Source organism: Periplaneta americana, chromosome 8, assembly GCF_040183065.1.
Source record: "Periplaneta americana isolate PAMFEO1 chromosome 8, P.americana_PAMFEO1_priV1, whole genome shotgun sequence".
NCBI lineage: Eukaryota > Metazoa > Arthropoda > Insecta > Blattodea > Blattidae > Periplaneta > Periplaneta americana.
The window spans coordinates 121807315-121813314 of record NC_091124.1 but is presented as its reverse complement, the minus strand read 5'-3'; the positions used below and the strand labels follow the sequence as shown (position 1 = coordinate 121813314).

The 6000-nt window shown below is 37.2% G+C and overlaps 1 protein-coding gene across 2 annotated transcripts in view; it reads right to left on the bottom strand.

Annotated features, from left to right (window-relative positions):
- Positions 1-284: 284 nt before the first annotated feature.
- LOC138705008 (interstitial collagenase-like) overlaps positions 285-6000 on the bottom strand; it is a 52829-nt gene continuing 47113 nt past the window's right edge. Inside the window, exon 11 of one of the 2 annotated variants that reach the window (XR_011333535.1) lies at positions 285-537. The gene's annotated coding sequence lies outside the window, so the exon portion shown is untranslated. The remainder of the gene's footprint in view (positions 538-6000) is intronic. The other variant, XM_069833544.1, reaches the window with a different exon arrangement.

Here is a 6000-nt window from a genome sequence, read left to right as displayed (position 1 = left end):
AAAAATGAACCGCATAAGTCAGGCACACTGTACAATCATTTTCAAGAGTGTAATTTTTTAAATAAAAGAATAATTCTTTTAAGCTGTCTCGAAAACTGCAGATGCTGGGTAACTTTCGGTGCTGGACCCCGGACTCATTTCACCGACATTATCATCTTCATATCATTCAGACGCTAAATAACCTAAGATGTTGATAAAGCGTCGTAAAATAACCAACTGAAAAAAAAATAAAAAAAACTTCAGAGTAAAAAAAATACTATAGGAGCGTTGATAAGAAATTAAAATGATCGTATTGAAGTTTATTTACATATTGTACAAAAGTTGAGATTACTATGTGAAACAATATATTTATGACTGTATTTCTTCATAGGTTTGGAGAGTATTAAGTTCATTTTTCCCACATCGGCACGAGCTTGAAGATTTCGTTTCGACAATGTTCCAGCTCTTGATGTTCAAACCAGTCTCTCACAGCATTCTGTGCTGCTGCATCTTCCGGAAACTCTCGTCCTGCAGAAGTCTCTTTAGTGGCCTAAAACTGTAAATCAGAAGTTATGGACTATAAGGGATATGTTCCAAAATATTCCTTACTTACTTACTTACAAATGGCTTTTAAGGAACCCGAAGGTTCATTGCCGCCCTCACATAAGCCCGCCAGCGGTCCCTATCCTGTGCAAGATTAATCCAGTCTCTATCATCATACCCCACCTCCCTCAAATCCATTTTAATATTATCCTCCCATCTACGTCTCGGCCTCCCTAAAGGTCTTTTTCCCTCCGGTCTCCAAACTAACACTCTATATGCATTTCTGGATTCGCCCATACGTGCTACATGCCCTGCCCATCTCAAACGTCTGGATTTAATGTTCCTAATTATGTCAGGTGAAGAATACAATGCGTGCAGTTCTGTGTTGTGTAACTTTCTCCATTCTCCTGTAACTTCATCCCGCTTAGCCCAAAATATTTTCCTTAGCACCTTATTCTCAAACACCCTGAACCTATGTTCCCCTCTCAGAGTGAGAGTCCAAGTTTCACAACCATACAGAAGAACCGGTAATATAACTGTTTTATAAATTCTAACTTTCAGATTTTTGGACAGCAGACTGGATGATAAGAGCTTCTCAACCGAATAATAACACGCATTTCCCATATTTATTCTGCGTTTAATTTCCTCCCGAGTGTCATTTATATTTGTTACTGTTGCTCCAAGATATTTGAATTTTTCCACCTCTTCGAAGGATAAATCTCCAATTTTTATATTTCCATTTCGTACAATATTCTGGTCACGAGACATAATCATATACTTTGTCTTTTCGGGATTTACTTCCAAACCGATCGCTCTACTTGCGTCATGTAAAATTTCCGTGTTTTCCCTAATCGTTTGTGTATTTTCTCCTAACATATTCACGTCATCCGCATAGACAAGAAGCTGATGTAACCCGTTCAATTCCAAACCCTGCCTGTTATCCTGAACTTTCCTAATGGCATATTCTAGAGCGAAGTTAAAAAGTAAAGGTGATAGTGCATCTCCCTGCTTTAGCCCGCAGTGAATTGGAAAAGCATCAGATAGAAACTGACCTATACGGACTCTGCTGTATGTTTCACTGAGACACATTTTAATTAATCGAACTAGTTTCTTGGGAATACCAAATTCAATAAGAATATCATATAAAACTTCCCTCTTAACCGAGTCATAAGCCTTTTTGAAATCTATGAATAACTGATGTACTGTACCCTTATACTCCCATTTTTTCTCCATTATCTGTCGAATACAAAAAATCTGATCAATAGTCGATCTATTACGCCGAAAACCGCATTGATGATCCCCAATAATTTCATCTACGTACGGAGTTAATCTTCTCAAAAGAATATTGGACAAAATTTTGTACGACGTCAACAAAAGTGATATTCCTCGAAAGTTACCACAGTTGGTTTTGTCCCCCTTTTTAAAAATAGGCACAATTACGGACTCCTTCCATTGTTCTGGTACAATTTCCTTTTCCCAAATAGCAAGTACAAGTTTATAAATTTCGCTATATAATGCACCCCCACCCTCTTGTATTAATTCTGCTGGAATTTGATCGATACCTGGAGACTTGTATTTTTTTCAGATTTTCTATCGCAATTTCGACTTCTGAAAGCGTGGGTTCGGGTATAAATGGCTCAGCAGTTTATATTTCAATTTCGTCCCGATCATTTCTATTTGGCCTATGTACATTTAGTAGTTGCGCAAAATAGTTTTTCCATCTGTTTAGGATTGATGGAGAGTCTGCAAGCAAGTCACCATTCTCATCCTTGATTACGTTTACCCTTGGCTGATATCCGTTCTTAAATTCCTTTATACCCTTATATAAATCTCGAATGTTTTTATTCTTACTATTTGTTTCTACCTCATTCAGTTTTTTCTTCAAGTAACGCCTCTTTTTATTCCTAAGTGTACGACTTGCTTCCCGTCTTTCATTGAAATAATTATCTCTCTTCTCCTCAACTGGATCCTGTAAGAATTTCAATTTTGCCTGTTTCCTTCTTTCTACTACCATGCAGCAATCTTCATCAAACCACGGTTTCTTTTTCTTAGCTTCATAATAACCTATGCTCTGCTCAGCTGCAATTTTGATACTATCTCTGATATTTTCCCACACGCTATTAACATCTAATTCTTTCTCAACTTCGTCGGAACTTTCTAAAGTAGCAAACCTATTCGAAATTTCGACCTGATAATTTTGCTTAGCTTCCTCGTACTTTAATTTCAAAATATTGAATTTAGTAATATTAACTTGTTGCTCTACTCGCTTGGCTACTGATAATCTTTCTCTTAATTCTCCAATCACCAAATAATGGTCAGAATTACAGTCTGCACCCCTGAAAGTTCGAATATCTACTATACTAGTATGTCTCCGTTTATCTATCAAGATGTGATCTATTTGGTTGTGTGTCAATCCATCTGGAGAAGTCCAAGTATATTTATGTATATCCTTATGGGGGAATGTTGTACTTTTGACAATTAAATTTTTCGATGTGGCAAAGTTGACTAATCTAACTCCATTGTCACTACTAATTGCGTGTAGGCTCTCTTTTCCAATAGTTGGTCTAAAAATATCCTCCCGTCCTACTTTAGCATTGAAATCCCCCAATAAAATTTTCATGTGATATCTAGGGAACTGATCAAAAGTATGTTCCAATTCCTCATAGAAGCTATTCTTTATATGGTCGTCTTTCTCTTCTGTAGAGGCGTGAGCATTTATAACTATGATGTCGCACCATCTACCCTTAAGTACTAAATATGATAACCTGTCACTGATAAATTCGACCTTTCTTACTGCTGATTTGATTCTTTTATGAACAAAGAATCCTGTTCCTAATTGGTGATTATTGTTTCCTTCCCCATAATACAACAAATAATCTCCTATTTGTGATATGCCATTCCCAACTAACCTAACCTCTTGTACTCCTACAAAGTCTATTCTATATCTAGCTAGTTCTTTTGCTACTAATGTTACCCCTCCTGTTCTATAAAGACTAGTTACGTTCCAAGTGCCAAATCTCAAAACCTTATTCCTTTGCTGTGGTCGTGCCAGAGAATCAGTCCTATTCCGAGGCTTATTGTAGGGATTCGTAACAAGCTGTTTTTTACGGTGATGGGTTGTTAGCCCTTCGCCCAACCCCCAAGCTGGAGGACCACCCCTTATCGGCTGTCCACGACTGCTTATTCAATATATTCGCAGCTACCCTCCATATCTGGAGGCCGTCTCCTCTTTCCGCACCCTGAGGACGCTCCATGCCGTGGTGATAGGGACCCACAATACATGGTTCCAAAATATTCCACTGAAAAAAATGTTTTTAACATACAGTATGTGTTCTGGAGTTTAATTAAGAAAATCGTTCTCCTGGAGAGAAGACCAGTTTTTTCTTCGATATGTCGTAAAATTATGCAGTAGTTCGAAATTGTAGTTGTTTTACCATACTCCATGAACTCAATAAGTGGAACTCCTTGTACTCCCTAAAGCACAGTGACCAGAACTATTTCGGCTGAAAGCGCTGCTTTGATCTTCTTTACTCGTGGCGACGTTAAACATTTCCATACCAATGAACGCTGTTTGGTTTTAGGCTTGCATGTATCATCGCTAGTTATGGCTTTCAAGAACTCGTTTCTTCCTTCATTAAATCGTCGAAGTTACTCGGGAGAAGTTAGAAAACGATCCCTCTTGTGTCGATAATTTATTACTCTTAGTGCACACAATTTTTTTAAATTACATTTAAATGTTGGATCTTTCCGAAATGACTATCAATTCATGTGGTAATATACTGTATTTATGGTCGCATTTACGTTGTGCTACGTTCAGGGGTTTTTAACCTAAGGGTCGCGATCGAAAACAAGGGTCGCCTTGGCTCTCGGGATGGGTCGCCGTAGTTTCCCGAAAAAATAAAATTAAAGAAATGTTAATTAAAGTATTTGGGATTATGATTAAATTTCATAATTATCGTCATTATTGCTTATTATGAAATACTACACCATGTATTGTGGGTCCCTATCACCACGGCATAGCGCGTCCTCAGGTTGCGGATCGAGGAGACGGCCTCCAGATATGGAGGGTAGCTGTGAATATATAGAATAAGCAGTCGCGGACAGCCGATGAGGGGTGGTCCTCCAGCTTGGGGGTTGGGCGAAGGGCTAACAACCCTTCACCGTAAAAAAACAACTTGTTACGAATCCTTCAAATAAGCCTCGAATGGGACTGATTCTCTGGCACGACCACAGCAAAGGAATAAGGTTTTGATTTTTTGGTACTTGGAATGTTACAAGTCTATATAGAACAGGAGGGGTAACATTAGTAGCAAAAGAACTAGCTAGATATAGAATAGACTTTGTAGGAGTACAGGAGGTTAGGTTAGATGTGAATGGCATAACACAAATAGGAGATTACTTGTTGTATTATGGGGAAGGAAACGATAATCACCAATTAGGAACAGGATACTTTCTTCATAAAAGAATAAAATCAGCAGTAAAAAAGGTCGAATTTATCAGTGATAGGTTATCATCAGGGAACGGATTTATATGGACTAAAAATATATGAAATATGTAAATATATATGTAGTTATTTTTTACCAAAATATGGAATTAAATATGGATTTTTACCAAAATATGGAATTAAATATGGACTTAAAATTATAAAAAAATGACTATGTACGTTAAATATTGGTACATTTTAATCAAACTAAACAAAAAATATAATGGACGTACCTTATCTTCCAATGTAGTTTCAACAAAACACAATTTTTATTGTCTGTTACCATAACAATAGGTTACAAACATTTCTTTCAAGTGCTGAAAAGTGAATCTTCTTCTATTGTCTCTGAGGATAGATTTATACTGACTAAAAGAGCGTTCGACGTCACAAGAAGTAACTGGTACATAATTCAATTTCACAATGTCTGCTGGGGATAAGTCCAAGTTAATCTTCACTGTTGATTCACCACTCATCACAGCAACAACCTTTTGTAGTTCTTCATATCCAGGGTTTTTTGAAAGTACAGTGTCCACCTTAGCTCTTACTGCATCTGCAACTTTATCTCTACCACGATTCAGTTGTTCCACAGTACTATTTATAATTTCAAAACTTTCAGATAGTGAAAGGTGCCTATTTTGGAGACTTTTGAGCGTTTTTATGATGCATGAAAATGTATGCTGAATGTGAGCTAAGTCATTCTTCACACTTATGTCACAGGTAACTATTTTCGCAGTATCAATTGAGACTGCATCTTCAGAGTCCAATGCAAGGAGAACATTGTTAATAGAGTCTATATGTTCGGCATAATATTCAACTGCTTCTAGCCATGTACCCCATCTAGTTAAAATTGGCTTTGGTGGCAATGGAATTTCAGGGTACATTTCTTTCAACACGTTAACTCTACTGAGAGCTTTGAGAAATACTTTTTTCACTGATGAAATCAACAAATCTACTTTAGGGAAATTGTCTCTGACCACTTCTGCCACACGATGAAA